This window comes from Capsicum annuum, chromosome 3, assembly GCF_002878395.1.
Source record: "Capsicum annuum cultivar UCD-10X-F1 chromosome 3, UCD10Xv1.1, whole genome shotgun sequence".
In the NCBI taxonomy this organism is placed as follows: domain Eukaryota; kingdom Viridiplantae; phylum Streptophyta; class Magnoliopsida; order Solanales; family Solanaceae; genus Capsicum; species Capsicum annuum.
Window position 1 is genome coordinate 126,459,926 of NC_061113.1, and position 21,743 is coordinate 126,481,668.

Genomic DNA, 21,743 nt, shown 5'->3' on the forward strand with positions numbered 1-21,743 from the left:
TCCTTACGCCTAATCAAGTTGGCATCCTCAGTCTCAATCTCACATCGGCTGCTTCAGTTTATGCCTCTACATTATTAGCCTCAGTTTCGGCCTCAACTGGGTTGGGGTAAAATATGACTACCTTTTCCTCATCGGGGATCAAGATAGTATTACTGGTGCTGCTGTCACTCTCCTCTTTGGACTAGAAGAGTGTAGGAAATATTTGGTCCTTTTGACGATTATTGAAGGTTGGTGCCTCCTCACTCCTAGAAGGTTTGCCTCATCCTCTTGCCCAATCCCCGCCTCTAGTCAATGGGAGTTTTCGTGCTATGATGCCTAAAAATGGAGTAAGGAATCACTTACAAAACAACAATGTACAAATCAGTAAGAAAAATTGGGTTGACGGTCAAACTGACGGGCCGTCGATAATGCGACGGTCCGCTGATTGGGCTATCAGGACTTATCTGGTAGATCTTACTTCTAGGGCCTTACTTCAGTCCATCATAGATTCGATGGTCCTATAAGATGACCGTTAGTCACCATTTTCAATTTTAGACTTTCTTTTGGCATTTTGTCGAACAATTGGTATACCTTATTCGATTTTCAGTATAGTAAATAATTTCATGTTTATGCATATATTTTTCTACTCTAAACACGTGGGTTACTCAGAATTCAACCAAACAATGTATTCCAAAGTTCAGAACTCAAAATATCAATAAGTTAAACCACAAAAGGAAACAAGATGAAATTTTATATACCACAACCTTTTTAATTAAGCTTTGCACTTTGGAGGAGCAAGAAAATGGTTTAAGATCAAACCTTGATGATGCAGAAGTTTCACTCTATTTTCTTGCACTCCATAAAGAAAAACTATGTAGTACTTTCGCCTGTGATTTCTTCTTTTGTTGTGATAAGGAGAAAATAGGTCAATGGACTTGTTTAAATATGGGAGAAGAAAGAAGATGGAGAGTCCTAGAGGGAGTAACTACTTTCAGAAACTTTGAATCTAGAGGAAGTTATATATTTTTATAATTTGAAGAGGTTACAACATATGTAAATGCCCTATTTTATCAATTTAAAATCCTTTAGATAAACAATGGGTCATTTAAATATGCAACAGACTTAACCCGACCCGACCCATAACTAGGGTTACACTGACGGTTAACCCGATGGTCTGTCAACTTTACAACGGTCTGTCAGGTTGGTCATTAGTTCTTACCAGAGACATACCTTCCAGGCCTTTCCGTGATGGTCACTCTAACGGTCTATCAATTCTGTGATGGTTCATCAAATGGTCCGTTAGCCTATTCCAGAAACTCAAACTTTAAGCCTCAGGTTGACGATTTGTGTGATGGTCTATCAATTGTTTGACGTTCCACCAACTCTACCATCAAGCATTATCCAAAATGTTCAACTTTTCACATGGCTTTAACGGTGCAAATAGCGGTCCGTCGAGACCCCTAAGGTCCATCGATTAGCCCGTCAACAACTTTGTCAAGTATAAAAATTTTCTCTTTTAGCAATCTTAGTCCTACACACTTCACAAACACATCAGATTTATCAAAAACCACAAATAAGCTATTACTACGATTACAACAATACTTGGTGGGTTACCTTCCACTAGCTCGTGATTTAATGTTGTGGTACAATGCAGTTATCTCGATTACTTAGACTTTATCGAGATAGATAGTAGCTATGCATTTTATCGAGTCTATTATACCAATATAAAACTTCAGTCATTGCCCATTAACATTGAAGACACTTCCATCTTTGTTTGCAAGTTCAATTACTCAAGATGAGTAGACTTGATTAACTCAGAATGTATTTCACCATTATGATTTAAGCTTACTTAGAACAACTTCAGTTTGTAGTTGAAAAGAAGCACCCAATCACTCTTCTGAAAATCTATTTTTGCAATCCTTCTATCATTATACTTCTTCATCTTCACCTTGTAAACATCACTTCTTCCATATTCCCTGTGATAAAACTCATCTATCTTATTCAGCTGTCCCTATCTCAGCTGCACTGCCTCATTCAAATTAAAATTCAGCCTTTTTAGTGCCCACAGTGCCTTATGCTCTAATTCATTCGGTAAATGACATTCCTTGATGTAAACTAACTGGTATGACGACGTGCTGATTGGTGTCTTGAAAGATGTTTTGTATGCCTGTAAGGCATCATCAAGCTTCCTGGACTAGTCTTGTCTGCTAGCATTCACTGTTTTAGAAAGTATGGCTTTGATCTCTCCATTAGAAATCTCCACGTGCCCACTAGTTTGTGGGTGGTATGGAGTTTCTACTTGGTGTTGCTTAACACCATACTTTCCTAAGGAAGATCGAAACACACGATTGCAAAAGTAAGATATACCGTTTCTTATATGGTGTGTGGTCCCCAAATCGAGAGAAAATATTTCTTTTAAGGAACACAACTACTCTCTTCCCTTCGTTGTTAGCCAAAGAAATGGCTTTAACCTGTTTTGATACATAATCAACAACAACTAGAATGTATTTCGTCACATATGATCTCACAAAATGCCCCATGAAGCCGATGCCCCAGACGTCGAACAATTTTACCTCTATCATTTTTGTCAAAGGCATTTTATGGCACTTGGATACTGACCCCTTCCTTTGACATTGGTCACATCTTATCATGAACTCATAAGCATATTTGAATAAAGTCGGGCAATAATAGCCACTTTGTAGTACCTTTTTAGTAGTATGGTCATCGCCGTAGTGACCTCCAACAGGGAAGCATGACATGTTTCCAAGACACTTAACATATCTACTTTTGGAACACATCTCTTTATGATATTGTCAGCACAACATCGAAACAAATAAGGCTCGTCCCAGAAGTAATGTGTCACATCATGGAGAAACTTATTTCTTTTATTAAAAGAGAGATTTTTCAAAATAATCTCGCTCACCACATAATTTGTGAAATCATCGTACCAAGGTATTTTCTCCATAAAAGCGGCCAAGATTTCCTCATCCAGAATTTGTATCATTGATCTCAAATTCATCTCTAGCTATTTGCACCCCTTCTAACCTAGACAGATGGTCTGCAACCAGGTTTTCCCAGCCGTTCCAATCTCTAAATTTGATGTCAAATTCTTGAAGCAACAACACCCATCTAATAAACATTGGTTTCACATCATTTTTTTCCATCAAATACCTTAATGTTCCGTGGTCAGTGTGAACCACCACCTTTGTTCCTAGCAAATAAGCTCAAAACTTCTAAGACGCATAAACAACTGCCAGAAGTTCTTGTTCAGTGACAGTGTAGTTCTTTTGGCCCTCATTCAGTCATTTACTTGCATTATAGATGGGATGAAATAGTTTATCCCTCTTCTTCCCAAGGATAGATTAAATTCCAACACTGCTTGCATCACACATAATCTCAAATGTCTTTGACCGATACGGTGCAGCAATAATAGACGCATCAACTAAATTCTCATTGAGGCATTTGAATGCCATCAAGCAATCGTCATCAAAGTTGAACTTAACCTCCTTCTCCAAAAGTTTGCAAAGTAGATTTGAAATTTTTGAGAAGTCCTTTATAAATCTCTGATAGAAGCTTGCATAACAAAGAAAACTACACGCCCTTTTTACTGAAATAGAAGGCGGTAGCTTCTCTATAACCTCAAATTTATCTTGATAAACCTCAATACCTTTTGCTGAGATTTTGTGACCAAGGACAATGCCCTCCTTCATCATGACGTGGTATTTTTCCCAATTAATCACAAGGTTAAACTTTTCATATCGCTGCAAGGCCCTACTTAGATTTACCAAACACAACTTAAACGAATCTCCTACCATAGAAAAATCATTGATAAACACCTCCAAGGTGTCTTCAACCATGTCCAAAAAAATAGACAGCATGCACCGTTGAAAGGTATCGGGTGCATTACACATTACAAATATGCAAAAGTACCATAAGAACATATGAATTCCTATTTTCTCCTGATCCTCTAGGGCTATAGAAATCTGATTCTAACAAGAATATTTATCTTGAATATTTTACCCATATCTTCTCGCCAACCAATCAAGAATCTGATCAATGAAAGGCGTTGGTAAGTGGTCCTTCAATGTCCAAGAGTTGAGATTTGGATAATCCGTGCAAACTCTCCACCCAATGAATGGTCTGAGTGGTATCAGCTTATTTTTCTCATTTACTACAACTGTTATGCCCCCTTTTCTTGGGCATACATTGTACGGGACTCACCTACTTACTATCAGAAATTTGATATACAAATCTTTTATCAAGATATTTAATTATTTCCTTTTTAACCACCTATTGCATATGTTGGTTAAGAGGGCATTGATGGTCAATTATTGGTGTGCAGTCCTCCTCCAACTGAATTTTATGAGTGCAAATACCTGGAAGGATACATATAATATCTGCAATAGCCTATCCTATTACTGTATCTCCGAAGCATAGAAATAAGTGCCTCCACCTGTTGCTTACCCAAATCAGCCACAATAATGATAGGTAAAGTGTTTCCCCTACCTAGAAACACATATCGAAGATGAACTGGCAATTCTTTTAACTCCAACACCGATGGCTCCTTAATAGATTGCTTAGCTAGTGGTGTTGGGATATTTTTAAGATCAACATCAAGCTTTTTGGGAGCATAAGAATATGATCCCATTCCCGTCGAAGCACAAACAGCCTCTTCATAATCTTTAATGCCCTCACTGTCAAAATTTATTAGAACTGCAGCTAAAGGCTCAACAACAAATTTCTTCTCTATTGGTACTTCCTGGTTGTCCTCATAATAAACATCCATAATAGAGAACACACTCATCTCCTTATGCTGCCTCATAGATTGGCAGACATCAAATAGCATAACTTTATTATTCAGCCTGAATAAGAGCTCATTAGCTCACAAATCAATAAGCACACTTCTGATTGTGAGAAAAGGTCGACCCATGATTTGGGCACCTTGAAGTCCATCTCACAATCCAATATAATGACATCCATAGGAAATATGAAGCTAGACACCTCACTAGAGCATCATACAGGATACCAATAGGTCACTTTATCAACCTATCCTCCATCATAAGTTGCATGTTTGGGGGGGTGTGATCTCCCAACCCCAATATCTTATAAATAGCTAGTGGCATCAGATTTATGCTTGATCCCAGATCACATAAGGCCTTAGAAAAATCTAGAGACCCAATTGTACTAGGAAAGGTGAATGCTCCTGGGTCTACCTTCTTCTGCACCAAGGACGTTGTATAAATAATGCTACAATGATGGATATTATCCTCCAGTTTATAGCTTACTGATCTCTTCTTCATCATAAGATCTTTCATAAATTTAGTGTATCCTGGCATCTATTCCAGTGCTTTCACCAAAGGTAGATTCACTGTCAGTTGCTATAACATTTACATGAATTTGCTAAACGTTGTATCATCGGCCTTATACTTCAATCTATGAGGAAAGGTATGCGGTGGTTTTGGGAGAGTAGTCATCACTGCTTTATTTTATTTGTCTTTCCTTTTTCATAACTCATCAACCTGTTGATGACTAGAAGGGATATCAATACTATCCAGCTTCTCAGATTCCACTGGAACACCTTCTTTAAGTTTAACATCTTCTTTAATCACCTCTACATTAATAACTTTGCCTATAGAAGGGCCTAGTAATACCTTACCACTCCATGTGGTAATTGCCAAGAAAGAGCCATGGTCACTCAGACAGTTCATCAATTATGTAATGGTCCATCGAGTGGTCTGTCAGCCCATTCCAGAAACTCAAACTTTCAACCTCAGGTTGATTGTTTGTAAGTTGGTTGAAGATCTAGAAACTCAACCGTCAATCCTTATCCAGAATGTTTAAATTTTTACCATGGCTTTGATGGTGCAAATGGTGGCCCATCGAGACCTTAATGGTCTGTCAATTAGCTTGTCAACCACTTTGTCTACTATAAAACTCATCTCTTTCAACAATCTAAGTCCTAAAAACTTTACAAACACATCAGATTTATCAAAAACAACAAATAATCTATTATTATGATTACAAGAATACTTGGTGGGTTGCCTTCCACTAGTGTATCATTTAATATTGTGATACGACACAATTATCTCAATTACTCAGACTTCTTTGAGAAAGATAGTACCTATGCATTTTATCGAGTCCATTAAACCTATTTACAACTTTAGTCATTACCCATTCACTTTGAAGACACTTCCATCTTCCTTTGCAAGTTCAACTACTCCAGAAAAGTAGAGTCGATTAATTTGGAATAGACCCGACCATTTTGATTTTAGCTTACCTGGGAATAGCTTCAGTCTGGAGTTTAAGAGAATTACCCAATCACCTTTCAGAAAATCTCTTTTTGCAATCCTCCGATCATGGTACTTCTTCATCTTCTTCTTGTAAAGATCATCTCTTTTATATGCCCTGAGATAAAACTCATTTATCTCATTCAGCTATCCCAATCTTAACTGCACTACCTGATTCCAATTCAAATTTAGCCTTTTAAGAACCCATAACGCCTCGTGCTCCAATTTAATAGGTAAATGACATGCCTTTCCATAAACCAACTAGTATGGCGACATGCCGATTGGTGTCTTGAAAGCTATTCTGTATACCCATAACGCATCATCAAGCTTCTTGGACCAGTCTTGTCTACTAGAAATCATTGTTTTAGCAAGTATGGCTTTGATAACTCTATTTAAATATCCACTTGCCCACTAGTTTGTGGGTGGTATGTAGTCGCTACCTTCTGTTGCTTAACATCATACTTTGCTGAGGCATCTCAAAACATACGATTGCAAAAGTAAGATCTATTTTTTCTTATAATGGTGTGTGGCACCCCAAATCGAGAGAAAATATTTCTTTTAAGGAACAAAACTACTCTTATCCCTTTGTTGTCCACCAAGGAAATGACTTCAACCCATTTCAATACATAATCAACAACAACTAGAATGTATTTTATCCCATATGAGCTCACAAAAGGCCCCATGAAGTCGATGTGCTAGACGTTGAATAATTCTACCACTATTATTTTTGTCAAGGCCATTTTATGGCACTTGGAGATTGACACATTCCGCTGACATTGGTCATATCTAATCATGAACTCATACGCATCTTGGAATAAAGATGTCTAATAGTAGCCACTTTGTAGAACCTTTCTAGTAGTCGGTCACTGGTATATTATAATACCCCGTATTTTTATGCTAGAATTCTAATAGTCGTTCCTGTGCGTCTAAGCTCTAATCCAAGTGATTCCCATGTAAATACAAGTTGCATGATCAATATCCTATTCTATGGAGTATTTTAGAGGTGGAAAATCGTTATTACAATTACATAGAACAAGGTTGAGCTAAGACTAATTGATTCATCCAAAGTTTGGCATTTGATTCTACAAGGGTAAACTTTAAACGTGAATATCTCTTCATATACATTAAATTTTCCATCCCAAGACCTATCAAATTGTATATAATTGAATTAGATTTCCAACGATAAAAATTTTGCAAATATCCGATACCCGAGCAAAGAGTTATGCCTATTTTTTAGAGGCAGTAAGGGTGTACGATGGGCAATTCACCAACCAATCAAATATTTGTGATTGGGAGTGAGAGGCATACTTAAATTTCTACCATAAGGTGTGGGACACACACGTTAAAGTCTGCCATGGGTTGTGCGCCACATACCTCACTTCCAAGTGCCAAAAACACCCCAATATATGTCTATAACACGAGATTAAACTGCCACAACACCAAAATAAGTTTACTTTCTCTCAAAATCACTAAGAACATTCATTAGGGTTTCAACCTAAAAATTCAAATATCTCAAGATTCAACCATGAGTTTTAAATAATTCTTCGAGAGTTCATTCAAATATCTCAAGATTCAACAAAAAACACTCATTATTTTCACGAATAAAGTCCCTTGGTCAAGAGTTCTTTCAAAGCTTCAAGTTTAAGGTATGTGGGGTTTTCAACAAGAACTTCTTTTCGTTCTTGCACTCAAAAATTTATATTATTTTGCGAAGATACATGATTTTACTTGTTTAATTCTTGTTCAAGAAACTATGATATTTTTGTGATGTCTTAAAGATAAATTCCTTGAGTTTTGATGTTGATATCATATTTCAAGTTGGATTTCCAGATTTTCATATGAGTTATACTTGTCTGCTATATAAAGTATGAATCTTGAAATATTTTGCTTAAGTGTTGATATATGGGATTTAAACCCTCTTTGAGATTATGATCATTGTTGAAGTAATGTGTTATACACACCTTGATATTTGAATGATTTGACCTTTTGGTGTTGAAAGATTTATTTTTGAACTCGAATGAGAAAAGAAATCAACATGTTGATTTATTATGAAAAAGGGGTATGATGATGGCTCCCGATATGAATTGTTGAATTGCGTTGTTGTGGATTTTCTTTTGAAATGATCTTAGCTAAGTCTGGGAGTATTCTTTAGTACTGAGTGGGAGGTATAGCTGTGATTGGTACTTCCCTAGAACTCCATGCCCCCGTAGGATGTGAGCTTAAGGCTGATCGATATAGTGATCACTAGTGAAAAAAAGATTAAGGTCCTACTCTGATTGCAAGGATAGGATAGCTCTCCCCAACGTGGGTTGGACTTGGACTCCATGTTGCTTACATGGTTTATGTCAGTTGTAAGAGACTTCCAATATGTCTGTGTATTCTTCTATCTAAGATGAAAATATAATTGCTTGAAAGATTGAGTTTGATAAAGTCATTGTGTTCAAAAGATTTAAAGACTATATATTCTAAAGAGAATTGTTTTGAAACTTGATTACTCTATATGTTTGAAACCAAGGAAGAAATAAATTGAGAACTTATTGTAATAACTCACTTGTTTTACTTTACATGTATTATTCATCCATGATTTCAATGATTTAATTTGAGTTAAGTAAGTCATTTATATCAGCATGCATAATTTTATAAACTAAGATGATACTAAGATATTATTTTATATATGCATTGCACCCCCATATGCTCGGTATGTTTCCATGGTACTGACCCACATATTCGTATGTGGGCTACATTTTCTCAGAATGTAGGTACAAGGTATAGTGTACATCTTCAGATCCAGTCAGTTCGCGAAATCCAGTCAGCAGGTGATGAATTTTTTTGATTTAAGGGCTTGAGTTAGTTATACAGTTCAAGAAGTGTTGTATTTTCTTTATCAGTCAAATTGAGTTGGGTTAGTTGGGAGTCATGACCCGGCTACCTATAGTCAGTACTAGTAGACACTTCATAGACAGTCAGTATAAGTTGATGTATTTCATTTCAATTTTGGTTGTAAAAGTAGATTTGTAATCTCATAAATTTAGTTTTGCATCTATCATAATCAAAAAAAGTTATTTTCTACAAATTTGTATAGATTTATACTTTTTTTAGTTGCTAATGAGTTATGCCAGTAGAAGGGTTATCTTGGGGTCACTTGTGATCCTAAGCACCTTGTGACATCTCAGGACCTGATTTTGGGGAGTTACAAACTTGGTATCAAAGCACAGAGTTTAAGTGTCCTAGGCTGTCTATGAAGTTGTGTCAAGTAGATTTTTGTTGAATGGTACAGAGATGTCTGTACTTTTCTTCGAGAGGCTACAGGGCTTTTAAGAAATGTCTTCATTCTTTCAAGTCTTAAATCGTGATATAGAAATGTTGTCCAAGAAACTTATATAAATTCTCATCTTACTCTATTCTGGCCAACTCTGCCTCATTTTCAAGGTATCAGAAATAGTTAAGCTTAGGTCTCCATAGATAGTTATGGGATTGTAAGAGAGCTAGAATGTATCCTTTCTGTGCTTTTAAGTTTCGAAGATTGAATTTCCTTATCATGTTTGTAAAAATTATGCACTAAATCCAAGTCAGATGTGTTTTCAGATTCTTCCACTGAATCTGTAATGTAAATCTATACTTCCCTATCTATGTAGTATTCTTGAGATAGCACGATCAATAAATTCCAGTTCCTCCCGAGATAATGCTCTTATATTTGCTAGCAGAAGTTTCAGAAGTTACACCAAGCAGCTTGAGAGGAGCCTTCTAGTATGTTATAATTCCCTTAAATTTAAAATTACGCCCTCTTTCTTATGAGTTATTCAATTAAGACTGAGTAAGGTGTATTCTTAGATCATTGAGTATTGTGTGTCAAGTTTCTATCTCTAGTATTATATAATTTTGTTATCTTTGTGTTTGTGAAAAACCAAAGTCTAGTGAACTTGTGTGGGGTCTATTTCGATTCACTAGCATAGTTTCTTTGTTATTCATCTAATTTTCTTGTTCGAAACATAAAACCAAAGTCTAGTGAAGCCGTGTGACGCCTATTTCGATTCACTAGCAACTTGTTGTTTATCTTGTTGTTCTTGTGTTGGTTGGAAGTTTGGGCTTAGAAGTGTAGTGACAAGAAAGGTGATAAGGGTAATTTATTGAGTGTATGTATTGCCGAATTTTCTTTTTGCATATTATCTAGTTAGTATTAAAGTGATATATCCTTGTTTGTTAGTTTAGTGAAAGTTAGAAAAAGAGATTTTAGTTAAGGTGGATTGTTGTTTGCTTGAGGTAAGAAAAGAGTTATTGATGGAATTTGTTGTGCTAGGAAAGTATAGGTTTTGATAGAAGTACTTAGTGGTTGAGTATTGTTAATTTAGGATTTCCTGAGATTGCAAGTGGAAGTTTGGTTGAAATTTATAGAGCTATGAAAGTAATTTAGGCGTAAAGATAGGTAAATAGTAATGATGTTAAGAAGGAGGATGTGTTAACGGATTTTGAATAAGATAGGCCATATTATTATGATCGATTTCATTGTGTACTAGTTTTTATTAATATTGTGTTCTATAGTTTTGAAGTGAGAATTGTGTGTGAGATTGGGTTATAAATCATGTTTAGGTCTAGACATTAAGTTTGAATAGTTGATGGTTCGGTTGTTGATCTAGTTATATGGAGGTGATCTAGTAGGCCTGAACAGTGTAAGCAAAAGTATAACATCATGTGTTCGTAATTAAGTATGGTGTAGAGGTGTGCCCTAGGTGCTATGGGGCTGCATTATTTTTTGAGAATTATTGTATATTGTGTGGTTAGTAGTAACGTTGAGTTTCTAGGTGGAGAAAGGCTAGTTAGATAATTTATGTTGTTCTTGATAGCTAAGTTAAGGAGTTATGATTGAAGACGTTGAGTCTTTTTAGTATGATTTTATTCTATGGTTTGGGAAAAATATAAGTATAGAAGTGTGATCTTTGTAGGCTATGATTATGTGATTAGAGATGTAGATATGGTTGCAAATGAGAGTGTAAGTCTTTGATGATGATTATTGAAGCTAGGAATTAAGGATGGCATATGGATGGGTTGTTCAAGAATGAAGTCAGTGAGTTCGAAATTAGTTTATTCTTGTGAGTTTAGCATTAATGTGTAGATAATAGAATGATGAAACTATGGCTTAATCTCAAGGATATGGAGTAGACCATCATACTTAGAATACCATCTTTGACCTAAAGGGGACATGGTTAATGAAGAACCAAATCAACTTTTTAGAATTAGATTGTGATACATGTCAATAATGAGTTATGATGAGATAGTGATCCCTTCTTACTCTAGAGTATTCCTTGGATTTCAGTCATTACAACACTAAATCCATTACTTGCTTGACAAATCCATGCCACAGGCCTATGCTTATACCAATCATGTGTGCTCAAGCCGATTCTCACCTTCTAGCAAGCATGTAACAGCTTCACTCTGTGATTCGAGTTATCTCTTATGAATCTATGAACTCCAGTCTTATGTTGAATAGCTCATGATAAGTATAAACTCATATTTCAAAGTATGACCAGTTTTTAAACTCATGATACTAGCGAAGTTTGCATTATATCATGCATGTGCTCAGCTTATATTTGTTTAATGAATCTATGCATTTGATATTTTATTCCTCAGGACAAAGATAAGAGCTAATGTTATGTATTGTAGTTTTCCTGCTTCTGGGTCATATGTGTTAGCCCTTCGGTGACCTCTTCCAATATTAAGATAGTGGTGATGATAGTGGATAAGCAATGGTTTAGATGTGAGAGAGTTGATGACCCTCATTAAGAAACATTATTTATGCTTTTCTATATAAGGCTAAAGTGTGAAGTAATATTGAGTCCAAGTCTTTGATACATGTCATGGTTAGTTAGAAAATGTGTGCATGTTTTTAAAAATAGTGAAAGAAAATTGTTGTTGATAAAGGTTTAGAGAATATGCGAAGTATTCCTTTAGGGGTATTTGCCTTAAAGTTATATGTGATTTTTAATGATAGTCTTGAATTTCATGTTGGGTGTAAGATGATGAATGCAATATGCACTAGTGAATCCATATCAAGAGTTTTAAATTAGTTATTGAAGTGTTAAGGCATGTTATGCTTAGGGTGTGAGCTCTAAGAAGATATAGAATATTAAACCTGTGGTTTAGACTAGTATTGTGGTTTGGAATGATGTATTTTGTGATTTAGTGTTAGGCTTGATCATGGTGAGAGAACATAGTTTAGTTTAGACCTTAGTAGAAAGATTTTGCAGTGCCAATATGAGAATTCTAAGTTGAATCTAATGAGTATGGTATTTAAGGGGAATAGTATAGTTGAGAGAGCATTTGAAAAGTGATGCTAAGCTTGAAAGTAAGAACTTGCATTGCCTACGGCCTAGCAATCCTATCCTTGTTTATGAGTTATAGAATTATATTCCATGCTATAGAGTTATATCAATGTTGTAATTACTTAGTCAAATGTCTTGTTCAGAGCATGCCCAAAATTCTTTGCTCCCTTATGTCAATAGAATTTCGTAGAAAAGTGCTAAAGAAATATACCATTTGAGTATGGGTAGTCAGTATGATCCAGTCCATATAGCCTTTAATCTAGTTTAGCAAGCAAGGCGATTAGCTCCTATAAATTCTTAATTTTCCAGCTAGTCTTACTATCCGCAGTCTTAGACGTATGTACATTCCAAGAGGCAATGTGCTTGTGTCCACTTAAATTGTGAATTCAGCTCAGTTCATGCATCAGTTTTAGTTTCAGATATTAATTCAAGATTCAGTTCGTAAGTATCCTGTGAGTATCACAGTCTCTTCCTAGTATTTTCATCAAATTATTATCATTCGGGGATGAATGATCCCAAGAGGGGGATGTTGTAATATCCCGAATTTTCATGTCATAAACTTCTCATCCTTTCTCATGAGATCAGATCCAGTGCAAAGTAATGGCTACTCATAAGTTGACACTCTCATTTCTATCTTAGCCATATAGTTATTTTTCTTGAGGATTCATGCACTTTTAGCCATGTAGTTATTTTTCTTGAGGATTCATGCACTTTTAGCCGTATAGTTATTTTTTTTTTTTGAGGATTCATGCACTTACAGACCAGTTTAGTAACTCATAATTCTTGAGATCCAGTGATTCAGTTCTATCAGTTACATATGATAGCTTGAAGACTAAGATTCCTCTGTGTTTCAGGTTAATTTTCCACATTCGAGGACGAATGTTCCCAAGGGGGAGATAATGTACTAGAATTCTAACCATCGTTCCTATGCGTCTAAGCTCTAATCCAAGTTATTCTCATGTGAATACAAGTTTCATGATCATTATCCTAGTTTTTGGAGTATTTTAGAGGTAGAAAATGTTTATAGCAATGACATAGAACAAGGTTGAGCTAAGACCAATTGATTCATCCAAAGTTTGACATTCGATTCTACAAGGGTCAGCGTAAAACGTGAATATCTCTTAATATACATGGAATTTTTCATCGCAAGACCTATCAAATTTTAGATAATTGAATTATCTTTCCAACGATACTAATTTTACAAAAATCCGATACCCGACCGAAGAGTTATACCTATTTTTGTGAGAGGCAGTAAGGGTGTGCGATGGGAAATGCGCCACCCAATAAAATGTGTGCGATTAGGAGTGCGAGGCACACTTAAATGTCTTCCATAAGATGTGCGACGCATACCTTAAGGTCTGCCATGGGTTGTACGCTGCAAACCTCACTTCCAAGTGCCAAAAACACCCCTATATATGTCTATAACACAGGATTAAACTCCCACAACACCAAAAAAAGTTTACTTTCGCTCAAAATCACCAAGAATATTCATTAGCGTTTCAACCTAAAAATTCAAATATATCAAGATTCAACCATGAGTTTTCAATAATTCTTCGAGATTTGGAATCTCCATTCCGAGGGCTACAAGAAACACTCATTATATTCAAGAATAGAGTCCCTTGGTCAAGAGTTCATTCAAAGCTTCAAGTTTAAGGTATGTCGGGTTTTCAACAAGAACATCCTTTCGTTCTTGCGCCCAAAAATTTGTACTATTTTACGAAGATACATGATTTTACTTGTTTAATTATGAATTTGAGATGGAAACTATTATCCTATATTCTTGTTCAAGAAACTATGATATTATTGCGATGTCTTAAAGATAAATTCCTTGAGTTTTGATTTTGATATCATGTTTTAAGTTAGATTTCCAGATTTTCATATGAGTTATACTTGTTTTCTATACAAAGTATGAATCTTGAAATGTTTTGCTCAAGAGTTGATATATGGGATTTAAACCTTCTTTGAGATTATGATCTTTGGTGAAGTAATGTGTTATACACACCTTGATATTTGAATGATTTGCCCTTTTAGTCTTGAAAGAGTTATTTTTGAACTCGAATGAGAAAAGAAATCCACATGTTGATTTATTATAAAAAAGGGGTAGCATGATGGCTCCCGATATGAATTGTTGAATTACGTTGTTGTGAAGTTTCTTTTGAAATGATTTGAGCTAAGTATGGGAGTATACTTTAGCATCGAGTGGGAGATATAGCTATGATTGGCACTTATCTAGAACTACGTACCCCCATAGGATATGATCCTAAGGCTGATTGATATAGTGATCACTAGTGAACAAAACATTAAGGTCCTACTCCGATTGCAAGGATAGGATAGCTCTCCCCAATATGGGTTGGACGTTGTACTCCATGTAGCTCACGTGGTTTATGTCGGTTGTAAGAGACTCCCAGTGTGTGTGTATTCTTCTATTTGAGATGAAAATACAATTGCTTGAAAGATTGAGATTGAGAGAGTCATTGTTTTTGAAAGATTTAAAGACTATATATTCTAAAGAGAATTGTTTTGAAACTTGATTACTCTATATGTTTGAAACCAAGGAAGAAGTGAATTGAGAACTTATTGTAATGACTCACTTGTTTTACTTTACATGTATTATTCATCCATGATTTCGATGATTTAATTCGAGTTAAGTGTGTCATTTATATCAGCATGCATAATTTTATAAACTAAGATAACATTAAGATATTATTTTGTATATGCATTGGACCCCCATATGCTCAGTACGTTTCCATGGTACTGACCCACATATTCATATGTGGGCTTCATTTTCTCGGAATGTACGTACAAGGTATAGTGTACATCTTCAGATCCAGTTTGTTCGCGGCATCCAGTTAGCAGGTGATGAGTCCTTTTGATTCAAGAGCTTGAGTTAGTTATACAGTTTGAGAAGTGTTGTATTTTCTTTATTCAGTCGTATTGAGTTGGGTTAGTTGGGAGTCATGACCCGGATACCTACAGTCACTACTAGTAGAGGCTTCATAGATAGTCAGTAGAAGTTGATGTATTCCATTTCAGTTTTGGTTATTAAAGCAGAGTTGTAATCTTGTAAATTTAGTTTTGTATCTATTATATTTAGAAAAAAGTTATTTTCTGCAGATTTGTATAGATTTATACTTTTTGTTCAATTGCTTAAGAATTATGCCAGTAGAAGGGTTAGCTTGGGGTCACTTGTGATTCTAAGCACGGTGTAACATCTCGGGACCCGATTTTGGGGCGTTACACATATTGATCTCCAACCGAGGAACCACGACATTCTTCAAAGATACTCAACAAATCTATATCTGGAACACATCTCCTAATGATATTATCAGCACAGCATTGAAACAAGTATAGCTATTACCAAAAGTAATGTGTCACATCATGGAGAACTTATTTCTTTGATAAAAAGAAAGATTTTCTGAAATTATCTTGCTTACCACATAATTTGTGAAATCAGAGTACTAAGGTATTTTCTCCATAACAGCAGCCAAGATTTCCTCATCTGGAAATGCATCATTGATCTCAAATTTATCTCTAGCTGCTTGCTCCCGTTCCAACTTAGACAGAAGGTCCGTAGCCTGGTTTTTATAACCCTTCTGATCTCTGACTTTGAAGTTAAATTCTTGAAGCAATAGAACCCATCTAATTAGCCTTGGTTTCGCATCCTTTTTTGCTATCAAATACCTCAAGGTTGTATGGTCAGTGTGAACCACCACCTTGGTTCCTAGAAAATAAGCTCGGAACTTCTCAAAATCATAGACTACTTCAAGAAGTTCCTATTCAGTGACAGTGTAGTTATTTTTGGCCCTATTCAGTAATTTGCTTAGATAATAGATATGATGAAATAGCTTATCCCTCTTCTTCCCAATGAGAGGTCCAAGTTCAACACCGCTTGCATCACACATAATCTCAAATGGGTTTGACCAAACCGGTGCCACAATAATAGAAGAGTCAACTATCTTCCCTTTGAGGCATTCGAATTCCTTCAAGAAATCATCATCAAAGTAAAACTTAACGTCCTTCTCCAAAAGTTTGCAAAGTGGATTTTCAATTTTTGAGAAGTCCTTTATAAATCTCCGATAGAATCCTGAATGACCAATAAAACTATGCACCCTTTTTACCAAAATAGGAGGCGGTAGCTTCTCTATAACCTCAAATTTAGCTCGATCAACCTCAAATCCTTTTGCTGATATTTTGTGACAAAGAACAATGCCCTCCTTTACCATGAAGTGGAATTTTTCCAAATTAAGAACAAGGTTAAACTCTTTACATTTCTGTAAGGCCCTACTCAGATTTACCAAACACAACTTAAGTGAATCTCCTACCACAAAAAAAATCACCCATAAATACCTCCAAGGTGTCATCAACCATGAGCGAGAAAATAGACATCATGCACTATTGAAAGGTATCGGGTGCATTACACAATCCAAACAGCATCCTCATTAATGCAAAAGTACATACAGATAGGTTAATGTCATTTTCTCCTGATCCTCTAGGGCTATAGAAATTAAATTATAACCAGAGTACCCTTCCAAAAAATAGTACCAACCTCTTCCCACCAACCGATAAAGAATCTGATCCATGAAAGGCTTTGGGAAGAGGTCCTTCAAAATCTATGAGTTGAGTTTTCAATAATCCATGCAAACTCTTCACCCAGTGACAAGTCTGAGTGGTATCAGCTCATTCTTATCGTTTGCTACAACTGTCATGCCCCTTTTCTTGGGCACATATTGTTATGGGACTCACCCACATACTATCAAAAATGGGATATACAACTCTTGTATCAAGCCATTTGATGATCTCCTTCTTAATAACCTATTTCTTAGGTGGGATAAGATGGTGTTGATGCTCAATTATTTGTGTGCAGTCCTCCTCCAACTAAATTTTATGAGTGCAAAATACCTGGAGGGATGTCAATAATATCCACGATAGTCCATCCTATCACCCTTTTGTATCTTCGATTCACAAAAATAAGTGCCTCCACTTGCTACTCACCCAAATCAGCTGTAATGATGATAGGTAAAGTATTTTCACTACCTAGAAACACATATCAGAGATGACCTGGCAATTCTTTTAACTATAATACCAGTGGCTCCTTAATATATGCCTTAGCTAGTAGTGTTGGGCAATTTTTAAAATCAACATCAAGTTTCTTGTGAGCATAAGAATATGATCCTATTCCCATCAAAGCACAAACAGTCTCCTCATACTCTTCAATGCCCTCGCTATCAAAATTCATTAGAACTGCATCTAAGGGCTCAACAACAAATTTCTCCTCTATTGGTACTCCTGCTCATCCTTATACTAAACATCCATAATAGAAAACAAACTCATCTCCTTATGCTACTTTATAGATTGCCACACATCAAATTACACCACTTTATTATTCAGCCTGAATAAGAGATCATAGAATAACGAAATCCATAGGAAATATAAAGCTAGCCCCCTTCACTAGCACATCATACAGGATACCGATAGGTCACTTTATCGACTAAGCTGCTATCAAAAGTCACATCTTTGTGGGTGTGGGATCTCCCAACCCTAACTTCTTATAAACAAATAGCGGCATCAGATTTATGCTCACTCCCAAATCACATAAGGCCTTAGAAAAATCTAGAGACCCAATTGTACAAGGGATGGTAAATGCTCTTAGGTTTTCATTCTTCTGAAACAAAGACCTTGTATAAATTATGGTCCAATGTTGGAGATTATCCACTGGTTCATAGCTTACTGGTCTCTTATTCGTCACAACATCTTTATTAAATTTAGCATATCCTAGTATTTGTTTAAGGGCCTCCACCAAAGACACATTCACTGTCAGTTGCTTCAATATTGCCATGAATTTATTAAACTTAGTGTCATCGACCTTCTTCTTCAATCTATGAGAAAAGAGAGATGGTGGTTTTGGTAGAGTATTCACCACTGATTCCTTTTCCTTGTCTTTTATATTTCCAAAATCATAAACTTACTGATGATTATGAGGGATATCAATACCATCCAGCTTCTCAGATTACACTAGATTAGCTTCTCCAAGATCAACATCTTCTTTAATCACCTCTTCATAAACAAATTTAACCACATAAGGGCCTGGCAATACCTTACCAATCCGTGTGGTAATTACCATGCAAGAGCCATCATTTTTAGGATTTTGAATTATATCGGTTGGGAAAGTTCCGCTCTTTCTATGATTCAATGTTGCTAAGAGTTGGCTCATTTACTGCTCCAACTATTTGATAGAAGTAGAGTGTGAGTTTACTAACTGACTCATGGAAGACAAATCACTCTGTATAGTAGTTACCCCATAGTTGGTATCCTAAGCTCCCTTTAATAATTTCTCCATCCTGTCCTTTATGGACATCTTTCCATAGCTAGTTGCAACATTATCTATGCTTCTTAGAGGTACATATAGTCCACTCTTATCATTCTGGCTCTTCTAGTTTACTTGATCCCTATCCTTGTAACAAACATTATCGTAATAATTTCGACCTTAATTTTCTTAGCTATTGCCTTAGAAACCCCTTTATTATTTAGATAGTTCACCTATTCTTCTGAATCAGAGTCATCACTACCTTGAGAAGCAACAGCTTTTACCTTCTCTATTTTTATAGACAATAGATGTGTAGTTAACAAATCCATTTGTCTTTAAGAGTGCCATATCCTGGTCACGTTCTTCCTACTTCTTGCAATGCTCTTCAGTCATACCACCGGACACAGTAGGGCTTGATACCAAAAAATACATGGTATGCCAAGCTCTACACGAAGTCAACGCGTTGCATCGATGTGTAAGTTTTGAGACTTAGTCAAAATTTGAGATAACAATTCCAGTGACACGATACAATGTCGACGCATTACATCATGTATTGAAGAATTAGGCTTAGTCAGATTTTTAAAGGTAAATTCTAGTACATCAACATAATGTTGACTTGATGTATTGTCTTGATCAATGTGACTATAGACACGTCGCGTCAAAAATGAAGATCTGGTGAAATTTTCCCCAGAATAAAATAAAGACGTGAGCATAATTCCAAACACTTTTGGCAAGCACTATAGCAGCGGAAAAGAATAGAATTCTTTCTTTTAGGTTTCTTATTATTACTTTAGAACTTCTTTACTTTAGATTAATTTTAGGTATGATTAATTACTTATTTTTTATGTTTAATTGAAACATGAGTGGCTAAATACCCTTGTTCTGGGGTTGAGGCCAAGAACATAATTACTCTTTGATTTCATTATAGTAGTTTCTTTTTGGTTTATAATCTAGTTTGTTCTTAATTTATTGAGATTAATATTTTGATGAGTGACCACCATTATAATAAATCTCTATTTCTATTTGAATTTTGGAGGAGAATCGTAGGATAGAACGACGAAATTAATGAGGAAGGTTCTTACCCGTTTTATAAAATAAGGGTTGAATTAGCGTCTGGGCTAGGGATATACATAGAAGCCTTGTTTGGTTCAACTAAAAGAACATTACTTAATGAAACTAGAAGAAGTGTAGTATCTCTGCGGGAGTTGTAGCTATAATATTCAATAGATAGAAGATTTGAGGTTGGTAAATGAAAATCGTAGCCTAAACCTTGTGATCCAACAACCCGATAACCAATTAGATTACTATAAGAATAGAGAATTGTATGATTGTATGAAAAGCCTCAACCCTTCAATTCCTATCATTATTTTTTACAACCGTTGCTTGATTTGCTTTAGTCAATAACTTTTATTTCCTATTTATCAATTTACATTTTTATTCTTAATTTCAAAATCATCTTGATAAATTACAAAACTTACTATTCATTTTCTAAAACTAAAAGTTGGTTAAGTTTCTAGTTGCTTAGTCCTCGTGGGAATGATATTTGATTGTCTAAATCACTATATTACTTGTATGATCACGTGCCCTTGCATATGCGTCTGAGTCACAATAAGTTTTTGGCGTCGTTGCGGGGGAGTAGTATAATTAGTAAATTACTAAATTTTTTATTTTTAATATTATGTTTTAAGTGTTGAAAACTTGATATTTGCGGCTAAATTTTTGCATATTTAGCTGAATAGAGCACTGGCGAGAAACAAAGAATTAGTAGAGCTTTTTACAAAACTAGAACAGATCTTTCTACAAAGGTGAAGAATGGCTGGACAAAGAAATAAACCAGTCAATCCAAATGCTGGAAAGGTCCCACCTCTGGTTATTCCAGTTGTTCCTGATCAACCATCTTTTAGACCTATTGGTGAAGTGACAATCCCACTGACGAACCATGTGACGAACAATATTTGTAATCCCAAACAAGGTGGTTTATTTTAATTAAAGTAGAATATGGTGCATTTACTGAACTCAACGGGGAAATTTCATAGAATTTCACACAAAGATTCGCAGTGACACATATAGACCTTCCTGGAAATAGGCGATACTTACATTCCTGAAGGGGTTAGTTTTGAATATGTCAGATTGACACTCTTTTCTTTTTCCCTAATGGAGGAAACAAAAAGGTGGCTACATGCTGAACCACCACTCCCCATCACTTCATGGGAATATCTAGCTTGGAAGTTACCTATACTATTCTTTCCATTTGTGAAGACTGCATGCTTGAGAAGTAAGATCTTGATTTTTAGACGGAAAGAAAGAGAGAATCTCTACCAAGCTCGGGAGAGATTTAAGGATATGCTCATAAATTGCCCTAACCATCATCAGTACAACAATGTTCTTGATCATACTTTCATTGAGTGATTGGAGCCAAATATGAAGATTCTATTGATTCAACAGCAGGTGGAAAGGCTCTCCAAAAAACTTATGAAGAATTGTACATACTACTTAATTAGATTTCACATGTTTTACCATGGGTTTTGCTTAGTAGTCAATCAGGGCCAACGAAGACTTCCATTAGAGAAAGTGGTTTGAGCAACCAAAAGAACCGCCAGGTAACCTAACTATCGGTCCCTGCAAGTCAATAATGACTTGGGTTAACTATAGAGAAGCTCTATCAGAAAAAATAGCAAAGAATATAGATAATGACTAGAAGGGTCATTATAGAAGATATGATTCGAGCCTGTGTGATTGATTATGATGGCAGTTGGGTGGAGTATCTACTTTTTGTAGAGTTTGATTACTACAATAGCTATCATAAGAGTATTATTATTTCTCCTTTTGAGGCATTGTATGGTTGGAGGTGTAGAT

The 21,743-nt window shown here is 35.7% G+C and overlaps 1 non-coding gene across 1 annotated transcript; it reads right to left on the reverse strand.

The window, feature by feature from the left end:
- Positions 1 to 21,152: 21,152 nt before the first annotated feature.
- Positions 21,153 to 21,262, reverse strand: LOC124897323. Its single transcript, XR_007054045.1, has one exon. It is a non-coding gene; the product is annotated as a small nucleolar RNA R71 (small nucleolar RNA).
- Between the last annotated feature and the right edge of the window lie 481 nt (positions 21,263 to 21,743).